At 43.4% G+C, this 18,760-nt stretch overlaps 2 long non-coding RNA genes across 4 annotated transcripts in view; one reads left to right on the top strand and one right to left on the bottom strand.

The window, feature by feature from the left end:
• LOC138752444 (uncharacterized) overlaps positions 1 to 1,654 on the bottom strand; it is a 34,875-nt gene extending 33,221 nt beyond the window's left edge. The window contains exon 1 of the long non-coding RNA XR_011350650.1: positions 1,570 to 1,654. This is a non-coding gene — a long non-coding RNA (uncharacterized lncRNA). The remainder of the gene's footprint in view (positions 1 to 1,569) is intronic.
• Positions 1 to 16,919, top strand: part of LOC138752429 (uncharacterized) — a 33,587-nt gene extending 16,668 nt beyond the window's left edge. Inside the window, exon 3 of one of the 3 annotated variants that reach the window (XR_011350641.1) lies at positions 16,771 to 16,919. This is a non-coding gene — a long non-coding RNA (uncharacterized lncRNA). Of the gene's footprint in view, positions 1 to 13,992; positions 14,332 to 14,799; positions 14,844 to 16,770 lie in introns of those variants that run through there. The other 2 variants (XR_011350636.1, XR_011350644.1) reach the window with 2 other exon arrangements.
• Positions 16,920 to 18,760: the final 1,841 nt, after the last annotated feature.

Raw genomic sequence — 18,760 nt, 5'->3', positions numbered from 1 at the left:
ATTGGCTCCTTCCAGCTGGGTGGCAATTGTGCCTTTTTTTTAAACAGCCAGTTCAATATGGAGAGTAAAACAGGAATTAACTCATTTGTAAATTCTTTCTACCACTCTTCCATACATCCATCTGATCCTGGTGACTTGCTTAATTTAAGCCTACTAATTGCAAAATTTAGTTCAACTTCATTTGTATCAGCAGTCAACATTCTATTTTGTTCTTTGCTTAAAATGACTAACTAAAGAATTCAAGAAGGTATCGATCTGGGTTGTGCTTCCCCCTGAAACTTTGGAATATTGACTTTTATACAACACTTCAAAAGCTTCTTGAATTTCACTTAACTTATTTTTATTTTTTATTTTTAATCACTTTTGTTCTTTGATCCCAAACTCTATGAATTGTATTTTCTGCTTTTTTTTTTTCCATCTTCCATGCCAATATTTTCATAGATTTGGATCCACTTTCATTGTGTCTCAGTTTCAAAAACATTAAATTTTTCCTGATGATTACTTGTGTAGCCAAAAAATTAAATTCCTCTAATGTATCATGTCAAACACAGTTCCTTCATCTTATTTTAATTCCTATAATATTTTATTCCTTATTTTTCTTATCTGAAGATATTGCCGTAATTTTCCCACTTAGACAACCTTGGTGCTTCACTGTAAATATCCAGGACACTGGTCAAACTGTACCTGGAATATCATCTGCAATATTGTTTGAAATATTCCAGGTATGGTTTAACCAGTGCCTCACAAACAGATATGGCGATATGATGAAAAGACAGTGTTTGAGGAAAAAGATTATTGATGATTTGCTGAGTGGTGCAGAAGACCTGAGGGCCAGAATTATCTATTTCAATTCCTTATTTTTTATAACAGGAGCTAGGAAACTACCTCCAGAAACTTCTCCAATTCTGTGCTTTTACAAATGATGAAAGTTGCTGTTTCATATTAGAAAAATACAGGTATTAGCATTTTATTGCAATTTATGCTGCAAAATCTGGGGAAATTATTTTTCAAAACATTTTAGGAATATTTTATTGCTCAAACTTTCCAGTGCCAAAATAGTAAATCACATGACATTATTTCTTTTCTACATCTCTCATTGCTTCAATGCTTTCCATTCAATCTCCTTTTCCCATGTCTCAATATTTATTCATCCCTCCTTTACTATTTCATGGTCCTGGGATTATCAAAGCATTATAGAGAGATGGAATCATGAAGGAATTTAAACAATCATTGCTGTGGACAAACCTCAACCAGAATAAACTTCCAGGACTGGGTGTCATACCGCTGAGTGTCTTTTATCTCTCATTATTTTTAAGTCGACTGATGCCCTCCAAACTTGCAAGCAACCTCCATTCTGTAATCTCTCTTAGTAAAAATGGAATTAACACCCATTCAATTCGCATTTGGTTCTCCAAAGAACACTTGAACCAGAACACACACTCATTCAGAAAATTAGCATAACGATTTTCATAAATACTCAGCCCACTGCATTAGTTTGAACATTTTCTCTTCTATTTTTCATATACTCTATCTTATCAATGAAAGCCATCACCAAATGCAAATACATACATTTTTTTAAAAAATCCTCATGGCGAACCGGCCCCGCATCTATCGCCACGTGGTGGGGCAGCAATGGGGAAATGGTGTCATCAAAGGTTTCTCTCTGACTCCAGCATCCCTTCCAGCACGCACCCTGAGCAGCGATTATGATGTCAAAATGCACCAGGTGACTGAGCTCATGGTGCCCTTAAAGGGTCATGCTGAATTTGAATAAATGACCCTCAGCATTGTGGCTGCATTTCTTCCACCGCTCACACTACCACAGTGGTGACCCCGATGAGCCCAGACATTTTTCTGGACTCAAAACATCATGGATTCAGCAGAGGTTAATGCTGTCTCCATCAATTTCAACTCTGCAACATCTCCTCAGGCGCCACGATATTCTGGACCAAGATATAGCAGCGAAGGTGGACAACATCATCCAGCACCCCACGGCTATAGGCAAGTACACCGCCCTCAAAGACCTGCTGCTTGGAACTTTTGGGCTAACTCTCCAGCAATGGGCTTCCAGGCTCCTTCACCTGGATGGGCTTGGGGACCATAGTCCATCAGCGCTGATGGACAAAATGCTGGCCCTGGTGGAAGACCACAGGCCTTGTTTCCTCTTCCACCAGATATTCCTGGAAGAAATGCCGGAGGACATCCAGCTGCTCCTCACTGATGAAGACTTCTCGAACCAGAGGAGAGCAGCCCATGCGGATGCCCTCTGGTGCATGAAGAGGGAGAACGAGGCAGCCCTCAACCAGGCAGCATGACCAGGAGTCAGCTGACCCCAAGCCACTCCCAAGACCAAGCCAGAGGAGGGCCAGTCAACTTGGTGTTTCTACCACCAGCGCTGGGGAGCGCAAGCCTGTAAGTGCCGACAGACCTATGGGTTTCAGGGAAATGACCAGGCCAGCCGCTGTTGATGGCTATGGCGGCTGGCAACACAAACAGACTTCTTCACGTGATGGACAGATCCACCGGCTGCTGATTCATGATGGAGACAGGGGATGAGCTCAGCATCCTTCCCCCCACCACCCCCCCACAGCATTAGAGACTCGCACCTGATCTCGAGGTCCAACCCTGAGGGCAGCCAACGGCTCCAATATCAGGATCTACGGCACCCGCAAAGCACAGATCCAGATCAGGAAGGAGAAGCTCCACTGGAGGTTCGTCTTAGCCTCTGTGGCCACCATGCTGTTATGGGCCGACTTCCTCAGAGCTTACCTACCGGTTGACATGAAGGGCAAAAGGCTGGTCAATGCCCGAACGTTCCACTCCACCAAACTGGACACAGCAGAAGCCCACAGGCTCGAAATTGCAACCGTAGCCACCACCAGGGATGAGTTCAACGAGATCCTCCACAAATTCCCCGCCATCTTAGAGCCACAGTTCAATGCCGTCCTTCCCCAGCATGGGGTCTTCCACCACATTGCCACACAGGGCCCTTTGCTGCACACTAGACCCAGATGGCTGCTGCTCGAGAAGCTCCAGCAGGCAAACCAGAAGTTCTCCAGGCTCCAGGAATCGTCCAGCACTTGGACAATGCTGCTCCATATGGACCCGAAATCATTTGCGGGCTGGAGACCATGCAGGGACTACTGTCGGTTGAATGACGCATCCACTCCTGACAGTTACCCGGTGCCCCACATACAGGACTTCTCCACCAACCTCCATGGTACATAGGTCTTCTCCAAAGTGGACCTCGTGCGGGGATATCATCAGATCCCAGTACATCCAGACGATGTGGGTAAGACGGCCATTATCACCACTTTTGGCCTCTTCTTGTTCCTGCGTATTCCCTTTGGTCTAAAGAACATGGCCCAAATGTTCCAGTGCCTCATGGACGTGGATGGAAAAGACCTGGACTTTGTGTTCATTTACCTGGATGATATTCTCATTGCCTGTCACAACCACGAGGAACACAAAGCCAACCTCCGTACACTCTTTGCCTGGCTGGCAAACTTCAGCCTCATGGTCAAAGTGGCCAAATCCCAGTTCAGCAAGGAGTCCCTCCAGTTCCTAGGGCACACCATTTTGGTGGCTGGGGCCACGCTGGAGAAGGCAGCAGCTGTTCAACGATTCCCCAAACCCTCCACCCTGAAAGGCCTCCAAGAGTTTGTGAGGACAGTGAACTTTTATCATCATTTCATCCCCGGGGACCCACGTGCATCATGTGCCCATTGTTCGCACTCATGTCCACCAAAGAAAAAACTTTATCATGGTCAGAGGAGGTGGACAGAGCTTTCATCATGACAAAGGCTCTAGCCAGCACCACGCTGCTTGTGCACCCATGGCCAGAGGCACACACGGTGCTCTCTGTGGATGGCTCAGCTACGGCAGTGGTGGTGGGGGGAGGGGTTCTGGAACAGTGGCTCGATGGACAATGGCCCCCGCTGACCTTTTTCAGCAAGCAGCTGCGCCCACTAGAGCTCAAATATAGCGCTTTTGACTGGGAGCTCCTGGCGCTGCATTTGGCCATCCTCAATTTCCACTACTTCCTCGAGGGCAGGCCATTCATAGCCTTCACGGATCACAAGCCCCTCACTCAAGCACTGGCGATATCCTTGGCCATGGTGGTCCACCAGACAGCAGCGTCACCTCTTCTACATATCTGAGTTCACGAACGATACCCAACACAGGACTGGTAAGGACATTGTAATGGTGGATGTGCTCTCCCATCCAGCCATCAACACTCTCGCGCCCAGCCTGGATTACGAACAACTGGCTCAGGCACAGAGGAACAATACGGAGACGCAGGCCTTGCGGAACACCATCTTGGGCCTCAAACCCAAGGACGTCCAGGTGCCCAGCAGCCTGGACACATTGCTCTGCGACGGCTCAACAGGCACTCCACACCCGGTGGTTCTGCTGCAATGGAGGGCGAAAGTCTTCAGTCTGATCCATGACCTCGCTCACCCAGCGGTAAAGACAAATGTGCGGATGGTCACTGAACGGTTTGAGTGGCAAGGGCTGAAGAAGGAGGTGGTGGAACTGGCCAGGAACTGTACCAGGTGTCAGACCTCCAAGATCCAGCAACACACATGAGCCCTCATCCAGAATTTCGACCCAGCGGTTTGCAGATTCCAACACATCCACGTTGATGCCATCGGGCCCCTGCTGATGTCCAAGGAGGTTTGTTACCTCCTCACGGTGGTGGATCGGGCCACAAGGAGGCTGGAGACCATCCCGATTACGGAGGCCTCCGTGGAGACGTGCACCAGGACTCTGGTCAGCCAATGAATCGGCTGTTTCAGAGTCCGGGCACATATTACTAGCGACAGAGTGGCGCAGTTCACATCTGCCCTGTGGACTCAGATGGTGAAGCTCCTGGGGGTCCAATGGGTTGGTGGAGAGGTTCCACAGGGGCCTGAAGGCATCACTTGTGGCCAGGCTCTCTGGACCAGACTGGGCAGATGAACTACCCTGGGTCATCCTCGGGATTAGGTCGGCACCCAAGGAGAACCTGCAGGCTTCAGCAGCGGAGATGGTCTATGGCGCACCACTTTCCCTGCCAGGTGAGTTTTTCAGCCCAAACCCTGACACCACTGTCACCAACAAAAACATACTGGCAGACCTACACAGGTGAATGGCCTCCCTAGCTCCCCCACCCCTGGCACGCCATGGAACTCGGCCATTTCATCTCCCCAAAGAGCTCAACTCGGCCCAGTTTGATTTCGTGCAGAGGGGACCACAAGGTGCATCGCTACAGTGACCGTACGAGGGGCCATGCAAAGTCTTGCACTAGTCCGGCAGAACCTTCATCCTGGACGTTGGGGGGAGAGAGGAACTTTTTACGGTGGACTGCCTGAAGGTGCCCCATCTGGACTCATAACAGCCAGTGCAGACCCAAGCGCTGGGGCCGGCCGACAAAGCAGCAGGATGCATAGCCAGTTCTGGGGGGTGGGGGATTGTGTAGCAGCGCACATCCTCATGGCAAAACAGCCCCGCTTGTATCGCCACGTGGCAGGGCAGCCATGGGGAAATGGCATCGTCAGAGGTTTCTCTCTGACTCGAGCATCCCTTCCAGCGCGCACCCTAGGCAGCGATTTATGATGTCACAATACACCAGGTGACTGAGCTCATGCTGCCCTTATAGGGGCGTGGTGAATTTGAATAAAAACAGAAGTTAACGACCCTCAACATGGTGGCCGTGTTTCTTCCACTGCTCACACCGCCACTGTAGAATTAATTAGAAAATAACTTGTAACTTTATTTTTCCCTTTCCTTTATTTCCCTTTTGGGTTGAGTTTTGTTTTTTGTTTGATGTTATATTTTATTACACTATCACCTGTGTGCATTGCATTGGTTCTTTGAATTATGTTCATATTTGAAATCTTTTTCCTCTATTTTTTAAATGTATTGCACATTGTAAAATTATAAATAAATACTATTTAGTGAATATGAAAGTCTTGGATGTTTAGTTTGGTGGTTCAGCATTCTCACTGCCCATGGGAAGAAGCTATTCCTCTGCCTGGTGATGCTGGCTCTGATACTCCTGTATTATTGAAGGATGCTGTGTACAGGGTGGAAGGGGTCCTCAATAATTTTGCATGCCCTTTTTAAACAACAATCTTGGTAGATCACATTGAAGGGAGGGATTGAGACTCCAGTGATCCTCTCTGCCCTCTTATGGTCCTGTGAATTGATCTCTGATCCATTTCTCTGCAGCAACCATGGTGCACTATGGTGCAGTTGGCCAGGACACTCTTGATAGAGCTCCTATATAAGGTTGATATAACCGTGGCCGGTAGCCCTGTCCACTTCAATCTTCTCAGGAAGTTTGTATGTATATATAACTTTGGATGTGTCTCAAAGGATTCTGAATGTATTAAATATGGTCCTTCCTTCAATAGATTATAGAGCAGACCTAATTCCGAAATCCAGGAAAGAAATTTATCTTATTTTGCAGATAATAAACACACAATGGTATATGTTGTCATTTGGATTTAAGATTTTGTTTAAGAATTAAATTTCAGAAGTGAAGATGTTATAAATATAAACATGTTGCAGATAAAACAGTGAATGAATTTCTATCTCTTGCTGTTTCACAATATATCTTAAAATTAAGCTCAAACCAGATGTCTTCAGCTGCCAAAGTACAACAACCATACATTTAAATTGTTGCAAAAACAAATATTTAGCTTTTTTTAAAAATAAGCTTTAAAAAGCAATGAAAGTGAAATGGAAAATTATATGCACAAGAAAAACTGTAATATAACAAAGTTGCAGAATTTAATTTCATCAAAATGGCAGACCTCTGCAGTTTCTTACTAACCACAAATGGTAGACTGGAGGATTCAGAGTCTTGAAGAACATAACAAAAATGAGCAGGAGTAGGACATCTGGCCATTCTAGCCTGTTCCACCATTCAATAAGATTATGGGTGATCTGGCTATGCACTCAACTATACGTACTTGCCTTTTTTTTTAAACCAAGTTGGTAATTTCAAATATGAGAAGACATAACCTTACAGAAAGAGGGGAAAATTATAAAGGAGATTTTTAAGGCTTTTTTTTTGTGTCTGAGACATGGCAGAGACAGATGCAATAGTAACATTTAAGAGATATCTAGACAGACACAAGAACAGGCAGGAAAAAAGATATAAACTAGTAGTTTTCAAACTTTTTCTTTCCACTCACATACCACCTTAAGCAATTCTTTACTAATCAGAGCACCTATGGTATAGGGATTACTTAAAGTAGTATTTGAGTGGTTTAAAAAAGAGAACCACTGCTCTTGACCCCATTGTTATTGAAATATTTTGCTTGAGAAAAATTGTCAGTGATCCATTTCCTTTGGAGTTATGAAACTGTACATAACAAGTCAACCTTTTTATTTCCACCCACATAGCACCTTAAGCAATCCCTTACTAATCACAGAGCAGCTGTGGAATGTGAATTGAAAGAAAAAGGTTGAAAACCACTGTTGTAAACCATATGGTGGCAGGTGTGAATAGTTAAATTGATACAAGGTCAGCACAGATAGTTCTATGTAGTGTTTTATTTTCTAATAGTTAGATGAGAAAGATGCAAAGCACCATTTTTAAAGAGGGAGAGTATGAGAAATTTATGAATTTCACTTGAAATGCATCATATGATAAATAAATAAAAGCATGCTCATTAACTGACTACTTTAGCGAAGTTGGCATTTTCAGTAAAATCTGTTATTTTTTTCTCAACGTGAAAAAGGTTTATTAGAAGATTCTAAAAGTAAAGAAACTGATAACAAAATGGAAGGGGAAGTATGCTCCACTGCAAGGCCAAGTAGCTAAATGTTTTATTGATTAAAAACAGAATGGGGATCTGCTAAGAGTCAAGACAGAGAGGAGGGTGGGGTGCATACAGGGCACTGTTGGGCATGGGCAAAAACATAGAGGGAACTATTAAGAGAGATGATTTTACAGTCAATATTTTGGTAACAATAAAGTGAGTAGTATTCAAGAGGACAAGTTTGATGCAAGAGCAGAGGTTAATTATGGGCAACATGTATTGGTTGAGTTAAAAAATAGAAAATGATAGAATAACTCTGCAGGTCAAACAGCATTTGGTCATTGTTTCAAGTGTCCAGTTCTTCATTGCAGCATATTGGTCATCTCCCATTGCTGCATTTATAATTAGTTTAATGTTATAGAAACTTGGAAATCACAGGTAATTTATTTTAATTGTTTCATACTTTATTACCAAAGAAGAGTGTGGAATTTTAGATAATACTAAGTCATTTGATACAACAGCTCATAAATATTTCATCCCTAAGTAATGGAATAAAACTTTGAATAATTTTAAGTGCAGGATTTGGCTGTGATTCTGACACCTTAACCTCCCCATTTTAATTCCATCTGAGATGATATATATTGAATTCTGAACATGCAATTATTAATCTTTTTAAAAAAAATCAATTAAAGCCAAAATCCTTACCAAATGTGAGCACTACTGTGTGAAGAATTCAGGCACAAAGTTCGTAGACTGTACCAACAGGCTTTAATCTGCTTAAAATTGTACATACAAAGCATTCATACCTTCCTGGCTCCATGTGCTCAACTGACTACCAAAGGGGCTGGCACAAGTCTTTCTATGGGCTGATGATTGACAGTGAGTAGGTGGGGCCAGTCTTCCAGGTTGCCTTCCTGCAGGTACAGTGGTCGCCCCCTGCAGTAGGCCAGTAGTAGTGCAGCCAGTGTAGTGATTGTATCACCACATTCATCCCCTTTTTAAAATGAGTTCTTGGGGGGGGGGGGCAGTGTCCACACTGTACTGAGTAGCCAAAAGAGTATATTTACAAATGTAGGTGATCATCTTTTCCCCTGGGACCATCACAGGACAGGCTCCTAGTTAATGGTTGGTGGGGGCAGGGTCAGCTGTGTCAGGGGTGGTTGGGGCAGCCAGCAGTGTGGGTAGGATGGTGTCAGGCAGAGTGGAGGTGTCTGGCAGTGTCGGGGAACAGTGCAGGTGGGAACATGGGGAACAGGGTCTCATGGTTGAGAGTGGGTGAGGGGAAGATCTTGGCTCCAGGGAGGTCCTGGCGGGGCTAGTGGTGTCTAGGGTAGGGGGTGGGGATAGACCCCTGCTGGTGCCATGTTCCGGGTGAAGACAGTGTCCACACATCCATTAGGGTACCAGATGGAGGCATAATTTGGATTTCTATGGAGGAGGTGCACCTGCTCGATCAGAGTTGGATTTGTGGGTCCTCGCATATTTACAGAGGAGTACTGGTCCTGGAGATGTCAGCCCATCACCAATTTCCTAGGAAAGGAAAAAGGCCATTTGTGCAGGGTCTGATTAGTAGCTATACACAGGTGCAACCGTATGACATGAAGTGCCTCAAGGAGGGCCTCTTGCCAAAAGTTGGTGACAATCCTTTTAACAAGGGCCAGGAGGACTGCTTTCCAGATCACCCCATTTTAACACTCCACCTGCCCATTGCTCCTAGTGTTATAGCTAGTTGTGCGACTAGCTGCTATGCCTCACACCGTCAGGTTCTGGTGCAGCTCCTTACTCATGAAGCTGGTCCCCCAGTCACTGTGGATGAATGCTGAGTATCCAAACATGGTGAAGATTTGTGCCAGTGGCTTGAGGTGTCAGGGATGGGGAAGGGAAAATGGGAGTATTCGTCTATGACCAAGAGAAAATAGATATTTTTGTTCGTGGAAGGCAATGGTCCCTTAAATTCGATGCTGAGTCGTTCAAAGGGCCAAGTGGCCTTTCCTACATGGGGCTGTGAGGAGTGGAAGAAGCATGGTTTGCACTCCACACAGACCCTGCAGGACTTGGTCAAGGTCCGGACTTCCTGGATGGTGAAGGGGAGGTTCTAAGACTTTATGAAGTGTGTTACAGAGTTCTGTGTTGTGTAGATTTATGTTAAAAAATGACAGTTTGCCTTAGAGAGCCAAGGTGAAGGTGGACTGCTGAGAGACTGGGATACAGACTGAGCATGTGCAGAAAATGATCTAAACAATTTTTGGACTTGGACGATAAACCACCACTGGGTGGTGCCGTGGAGTGGAAGGTGGCCCAGAGCATGAGTCATGGTCTGGAAGACAGTTTAGAATGGTGGGATTTCAAAAAGGGATGAACATTCCGAAAGCAGCCAGAAGGATCCAGACCAAGCCAGTTGTTCCTCTCTCTGTAAGCAACACAAAAAGACAATTTTGAATTTTGTGTTCTCTCTCTCTCAAAGATATTTTGGCTTCAGTTTACCAAACAAACTGAATTTTGTTTATGATATTTGCTTCAGTTGAGATCGAAGTTTTGTCAGTCTTGTGTATTTTGTGTCTAAGTTTTTCTGTGGGCTGATTGGAAATATAACTTTAATTACATATGTTATATTTAGGCTAGGGAATTTATTAGTTTTACACTGTTATAGAAATTTGCATAGTTATAAAAGGGGGGAGATTTTGAATTAAAGTTTGATGGTGAATTTTTGTTAATAAAGTAATTGTTCATCTTTACCCCTGTGTGATATGCCTTCTTTGGGTTGCTGGTTTGATCTTGTAACAAGTGGTACAGGCATGTGACACCCGGGAGGCGAAGGGTGTCATGCAGTGCCTGAAGTTGTTCAGACTGCATCCTGGTGCAGGCCCGAGACAGGGAATCGGGGGAGTCATTGAGCTTCCCCGGCCTATACTGGAGGTCGTAGCTGAACTTAGCCAGATTGATTCTCCAGTGAAAGATCTTGTCACTTTTGATCTTGCCTCTGTTGGTGGTGCTGAACATGAATGCCACTGTGTGTTGGCCAGCCAGGTAGTGGTGTCACTGGTGGACTGCTTCCATGATCACCTGAGCCTCCTTTTTGATGGAGGAGTGTCTGAGCTCTGAACCTGGTTCCTGGAGAAAAAGGCCACAGGTCTGCCCCTTTGGTTGAAGGTGCCAGCGAGAATAAAGTCAAAAGCATCGCATTCCACCTGGAATGGGTGGTCTCATCCATGGCATGCATCGTGGCATTTGATCTGGGTGAAGGCCGCTTGTGCCTTGGACTTTGTCTAAGAAGCAGGGGAGTAGTAAGAAAAGAGACCTAGGCACTTGCGGAGAGCCTTGAGCATGTGGGGAAGGGACAGTTCTATCAGGGGATGCATGAGTTCAGGGTCAGGACCAATGACACCATGTTTCATGATATACCCCAGGATTGCGAGGCGGGTGGTGCTGAACATGCATTTCTCCTTATTATTGGTGAGGTTTACTGCCTCTGCCACCCAAAGAAATCTTTCCAGGTTAGCATCGTGGTTCCGCTGGTCGTGGCCAGAGACGGTGACATTGTCCAGGTATGGGAAAGTCGCTCTTAGGTTGTATTGGTCTACCATACTGTCCAACACCCATTGGAACATGGAGGCTCCATATGTGATCCCAAACGGGACTTGGCAGAACTGGAAGAGGCATCCATCTGCTTCAAAGGCAGTATATAGTTTATCCTGGGCATAGATGGGGAGCTGAAGGTAAGCCAACTTCAGGTCAATCGTGGAGAAAACCCTGTACTGGGCTACCTCATCGACCACGTTGGTGATGCGGCGTGTTCTGCTGGGTGTACTGATTGATGGTCTGGTTATATTGATAGCCATCCTCGGTTTATTTCCCCCTATGACAATGAGAATTTAGGCTCTCCAGGGGCTGGTGCTGGGCTCTATAACACCTTCTGTCACAAGCTATCTCACCTCAGCCTTGATAAAGGCCTTGTCAGGTACACAGTAGGGCCTGCCCTTGATCGCTATGGGTTTGCAGTCTGGTATCAGGTTCTTGAAGAGGCATAGAGGAACCAGTATGTTGGAAAGTCCACAGGTGGACTGGGGGAGGTTGCTGGGCTTTGTGCTGCGATTGGTGGGTGGGGTAAGCAGGCCACCAAAGGCTAGGATGATGCTGTGGAACTGGCACTGGAAATCTAGTCCCAGGATGACTGGGGTGCAGAGCTTGGGCATAATGAATAGCCTGAACCCTTGATATGTTTCTCCTCCCACTGTCAAGTTCACAGAGCAGCACCGCAGTGCTGTGATGGAATGATCCTGGGATGCGAAGGCGATAGTGAAATTCGCTGAGTATACTTTGAGTGCCAGTATCTGGACCACATTTGGGTGCACAACACTCTCAGTACTATCACTATCAAACAGGCATCTTATCACTTTTCCATTGACAGCGATGTCCATCATCGAGCTCCTGAGCCTATGGGGAATGTCCTCCAGTAGTGTGGTGGGCTCCTTTGAAAACATATGGTGTTATGAGTGCGTGGTTTCATGTGTGCATGTTGACCATGTTGTCTGGTTAGCGAGGCAGGCATGGCAGGTTCAGAGTGGGTGGAAGTTGGCCGGCCCAAGATGGCAGCACCCAGGGGAAGCACATGGCTTGTGCGTAGTTCAGTGGTCTGGCTAGAAGTGACATCATCAGTGCGGGCGGAAGTTGGCCGGTTCAAGATGGTGGCACCTTGGATGGGTACATGGCAGAAGTGGTTTGACTACCAAGCTGGAAGTGGCATAATCAGTGTGGGCAGAAGTGATGGGTGGTGCTGCACGTTCTCACATGTGGGGTTGCCCAGAAGGGTCAGGTGGAGCTCCTGGTTGATCGTGAGGGACTGCAGTGCTCCCAGCAGATTTGGAGAGGCACACCTTGGCAAAGTGGCCCTTCTTACTACATTGGGAGTAATGCAAGTTCCTTGTGTGGTAATTCTTCTGGGAGTACCTGTCTGACCCACACCGGGCCCCAAAATACTTACAACAGCAGACTGCGTTGGTGATCATTTTTTCTCCATAGGGCCCTCAGCAACTGTAGTCATCAGTGCTGGTTCAAACTCCATGCAGTCTCGGATCGCCTTGAACGTGTGCGGGCCCAGCTTTATGCGCGGTACTATGAGTTTCTTTTGGTTAGTGTTGATGACCTCAGCATATGTGTGGGTGATTGCCTAGATAGTGTGCTTCCAGATCTCGAAGTATGCTGGAATGTCCACGTGTTGAGGGTCAATATCCAGCCTTTCGATGGTCAAGGAACTTTTCCATGGTCTTTTAAATTTTAAGCTAATTAAATTGAGAGCACTGCTGTGTAAAGAATTCAGACACAAATTTCTTAGACTATGCAAACAGGATTTAATCTACTTAAACTCATGCACACAAGGTCTCTGTGCCTCCCTGGCTCCACGTGCTCGACTGATGATCAAAGGGGCTAGCATGAGTCTTTATATGGGCCAATGATTGACAGCGAGTAGGTGAGGCCAGCCTCCCTGGTTGCTTAACTGCAGGTACAGTGATTGCCCCCTGCAGTAGACTGGTAGGAGTGCAGCACGTCAAAATAATTAGAAGGGAATATTCCCATTTCCTTTGCAGCATATGAAAAAAATTTAAACTCTTACTGAATTTTTCTGTTCACTGATACATGAAGATAATACAATTATTATTTTCTCTACAAATCAACCTGGTTATCAAGAATGAAAGAAAATCAATGATGTTTTGAGTCAATAAACAGAAGAGGCAATAAAATGTTCCATTGTCTACTCTGGTTAAGGACAGAGTAATAACTCTTGTATTCCTATATCTTCTCCAAAATAACAGTGGCACTTAATACAGTATGTCAACATAAATGTCTACAGATCAACTTCAGAGCAATGAAAATTCATGGCATTATGTTTGTGAGTGAACATTGGCCAAATCTTAAACAATTACAACTAAAGTAAAATTAATTTTACCGTATGCCATTGGAACTTTTCAAATACAAAAATAGACTCATATAATTATACACACACACACACACACACACACACACACACACACACACACACACAAGTATGCGTAAGTAAAACGGAGTTCATATAATGAAACTATAATTCCCATTTTCAATTATCTGGTTGACAATTCATCTAAAATATCAGTGGTTGTTCTGTTCATGACTGTGGATAGGCTATATTTATTGGAATGGCTTTGCATTGCTTCCTATTGACATAAAACTGCCCTCTGCTTAACATGCCACTGCTCCTCTTCAGAGCTCAAAATGTGTCCAGTGGTGGAACAAGAGAAGAATATTCCAGTGTAGCATGTTGTGAGCGAGCACAGCGAAGAGTTCAAGCCATCAGGCTGTAAGGACCGGTATCATTACAGCTTTATTTTGAATACCACACTGCAGCCTTTAAGCCTGCCCCTAACATCCCAGTGCTTGCAACCCGATGACACAAGCGCGTATGTGACCTTCCAGAAGAGATGGTCCCATGAAGCCATCCTTGCCGCCGCTGCCCCACTGACCACGCATTACAAGTGGGGCCGTTTCGCTGCTACAAGCATGTGCGTTGCCACAACAGGATTAGATATCTAACTTGTCCTGGGTTTCTCAGACAGAATGTACGGAGCTGACAGATCCCTATGTGACTACCAGGTGCGAATCAGCAAAATTCAACCCCAATGGAATCGTAACGCAACTTTTACTTTGGTTCTCAGCTCATCCTCCAGCAGATTTGGCCCAGATGGGGAAGCTAAAGGCTTTGATGGTCAGACTAGACTGAAAGCAATTCTCAGCGATTTTTAAATCACTGGTGCCCGTGATTTAAAAATAGCAATTTGTTCGATTCAATTGAGAGGATTTTTTTGTAACAGCTCCACAATTTTCTGCTTGAAATTTAAAACCTTTGTCTATAATTTTCTGTTTCTTCTGCATGTGAATATTGCCTTAGTCTGCTTCTACAAGATCATTATTGATACACATGTCTTCAATACGCAGGGAGTTATGATGGAATGATGTAATGTAGTGTGAAACATCCAACTCAAAAATATTAATTTGTCTCTTTTTTCTCTTTCAGTGATCATTGCATTTCAAGCACTTCTAATCCTATTTCACACTTCATACATTTTTGATTGTTATCATATGTCTGAAATAATAAATCATTAATCAAAATTATTCCATTGTTTCAATATGACATTGCTGTTAAAATAAGGGATAGATCCATTTGGGATCAAACTACCAGACAGTGCATATTGACACAGTTCTGTGCAATAAATTACTGTACACCTGGGGCTGAAACAAGAGTCTCAAAATTTGATTTATCTGATAGTAAAAAGATTCTACTTTCTTTTATTCGCCTAGGGCCTGCTTATAACCTTGTTCTCCAAAGGTGACGAACAAAGCATTGGGCTATTTTTCAGCTATCTGTCCCAACTTGCCCTAAGAAGTTGCCCTGATATGATTGTTCACTGATTGGCACATGTTTCAATCTAACCTCTTCAGTTCATGCAAACACAGCAAACACAGACTGACTGTGACAAACTGCACCAAGGAGAAGAAAACCATTCCATTTTTGTCTTCTCTCATGCAGAAATACAAGTGCACACAGAAGATAAGTAGGACTGAATTATCTTATGGTCAGCATGATGCAGTGAGAGATTAGGGATATAAATCAACTGTCCTCAATTGGTGTTCCTGCACCTTAAAATGCTCCTGACTACATTGAGCCATCATTGAGTAAACTGTTTCTCAAGCCCAATGTTCAGTCCTAATGTGCATCAACTGGAAATAGTGCTTTTCAAGGGTGAACATGGACAACTATTCTTCAGTAAAAAGAAACACAGACTAGATCATGGACCTTAGTAACTTTGTTTTGCAAATGTAAACATGAAAGTATAGATTTGACAGCGAAACTGCCTCGTGCATTCAATGAATAAAAATGATCTGTTTCATTAGATACGATAATTATGAAATAATTAGCCAGTATTATTAATGATCAGTGACAGAAGGTTTAATCTCAATCAGTGCAATTTATGTAATTAAAAATTAATTCTTAAATTACACATTGACATCTAAATATAGAAATGTGATTTGGCAAGTTGATATGAATTTATTTTAGGTTCACAGCAAAAAAAAAACATGCTTTTAATTAAAGAGTAATGAAATATTTGGTTTAAAATATTTCACAACAAGACCATTTTGAAATTTCATACTGAGATCAAATCAATCAGTTGATGTGGGATCCATGTGCACTACATACAAGTGCTGGAGAAACACAGTGAAGAGTCGATGATTTGGGCCTGAGTTCACATGGGAAGCATAGCTTGTTGATCTTAAAGCTATTGTGCTTTTAGTGTAATCAGTTTCAAAACAACAGATGCTGGTATTAGATGCCCTGAAATTGGTTAGAGCAATGGGTTTAATTAAGATATATTACATTGGTTAAAAACATCCTTCCAATCATATGGTTTAGCAGATGGTAATGACACACCACACCTGAAATTCAATATTCCTCAGATTATTTCTATTATATTATTTTAATTCAAAACCACAGATGTTCCATCTTGTTAAACACTGAATCATTTCATTTGAAGTCATGTGAAACATAAATAGACATCTTTTTCACCAGAATGAGTTATTATCTTTGAAGAAATGTTTTATTTAACTGTGACTATTGAATGAATTTGAATATTTTAAGAATTCTCAAGATATGCATTGAGAAATCTTTGCAAAATAAAATGCCTGACTACCATTTGTTCATCAGTATCATACACATCCTAAAAAGATAGCCTTGGATTACTAAGAGGGGCTGCATTATGATGCCTCCCTTAAGCTCCAAACATCAAAATAAAATGAGTCAATGATATATCGGTATATCATGTGCAATTTTCAGATCTTAAAAAAATGAAATTATATTTATTTTTCTTTAAGCTACTCAGAGTCCCCTCCATCATCAAAAGTTAGACTTGAAAGTTTTATATATGCTGCAGTATTTTATTTTGTCAATCATAAGCTGATTTTGGTTGTTTATTTTGATCACATTGAACAGCACCTAATAGCTTGAATACGCCTGAGATCTCCGAAGCTAAGCAGGTTCAGGACTGGTCAGTACTTGGAGGGGAGATCACCTCAGAAGACTAGGTGTTGAAGGTTTCTTTGAGGGGCACTGGACAAAGTGGAGACTCTCTGTCTGCCTTACAATAGACAAAAGTTAAATAATTTCATGTATGTTACATTCTAACTGTAGTATGTGACAATAATGGAACCTTTACCAACTTGTGAAAAGTGAATCATTTGTGATTTTTCACTGATGTCATTTAATGTGTGTGAAATAATTCTAAAGAAACAAAGCATGATTATAGGATAAAAAGGAAGCTATTTAACCCATCTTTTTAAAGTTATTTTATTTATCTTTAAAGGATGCCAACCCTGAAGAACTTCTGCTCCTTTCTCTGAAGGGAGATCTGTGAGAACCTTTCATACAGCTCCTCCTGCTGCTCTCACGATCTACTACCATGTACTTATCCAGACTCGCTTCCTAGTTCCCTGCCTCTGCCACCATCTTGTCCTACATGACTTCCAGCTCTGGTCCTAGGCTTCACAGTTAGGCCCCCACAAGGATCACAAATACTGGCACTGCATTGTTTCCTGCTTTCTTTTCTTCACTTGCTGAATTCTATGGACCTCCTTCCCCTCCATACAATGAGACCTGCAGACACTTGCTCTCTCACTACCACTGCTCCAGGCTTCATTTGCCTCAGCCCATCACAGAATTCTCCTGCATTTCACCCTCTGCCTGATCCACACTTTCAACTAACAGTTTTTTATGCATTTACCTGGCATCTATCAAGGATTGGAAGCTTGCTTCGTTGGAGATTGCAGCCACTGCAACCTTCAACACTGGTTGCTACCTCAGCCTTGGTTGTCCAAAGGCCAAAGCTCACCAGACCATCGATATGGATTTCTACTGTAGCCTTATCTACTCTGTGCTGGTGCCTCCAATGCAGGTTTTCATCTCCGTCCTGGCTGTCCATAGGCCAGAGCTCATGATATCATTGATGTAGACTTGGCTGCTCCATGCTGGTGCAGGTTTCTACCTTGGCCCTGGCCAATTGCAAGCCAGAGCACCAATATCCTTGCTGACTCTCACATCAGTTCCAACACCAACCTCAGCCTCTGCGAAGCTGACACCTTGGATACCTGGATATCTGCTGCTGAATCGCACTGCCTCATTTCCCTCCCTCCCTAAATCCTTAACCTTTCGCCATTTTGTCCAACGCCCCTCACAAAGATGAGGCCCAGTGAGGAACAAACTCACAACCCTTGTTTACAAGACCAGTGCTCTAACCTCTGAGCTATTGGATTTTGTTAATCCCCCTTTTAAAATTATTCTCCATTGATTGTTCCCATTGAAAGTATTTCATGACATTTTTGGAGAGAAAATTCCAGATCACAGAAGATCATTATTTTACATGAATATTTCCTGAAATATCTCGACCTCACATTTAGTTACCCACCCTTCACCAACTATTATACATCAAAAGATAATACATTTCCTTACTCAAAAATCATTCCAGGTTTTCGACACTTTTATAAAATTACAAGTGAAGGTCCTTAGCTCTAATGTGAAGAACTCTAGCTTCTTCAAGGAATTGGAATTCTTCATCACTGACAATATTCTGGGAAGTCTTTATCAGATTATTACCTAAATTATTCCCAGATCTGACTGCAATCTGCCAGCTGATGCAGAAATGGTGCTCTGTAGAAGTTTATAAAATGTGTTTCTTGTTTCTGCACCTTATATATCAATTTGAAGGAAAACTCTGCAATTTTTTGACAGCTTCTCAACATCCCTGTCACTTTTAAAGTCTTGTCTTATGAGGATTTTTATTTTGACAGTTTTCCCTTTAAAATGTTTAAAGTTTTGTTCAAATGACATTTTTTTTCTCCGAAAATTCAGTGTTGTTATATCTGCCATTTCACCAATCAATGCTACTTACCTTTTTTTGAAAAAAATTTGGATCAAATTTAAGTTTACT

This window comes from Narcine bancroftii, chromosome 1, assembly GCF_036971445.1.
Source record: "Narcine bancroftii isolate sNarBan1 chromosome 1, sNarBan1.hap1, whole genome shotgun sequence".
Classification (NCBI taxonomy): domain Eukaryota; kingdom Metazoa; phylum Chordata; class Chondrichthyes; order Torpediniformes; family Narcinidae; genus Narcine; species Narcine bancroftii.
The sequence above is the reverse complement of the archived record's forward strand: the minus strand, read 5'-3'. Positions and strand labels throughout refer to the sequence as shown.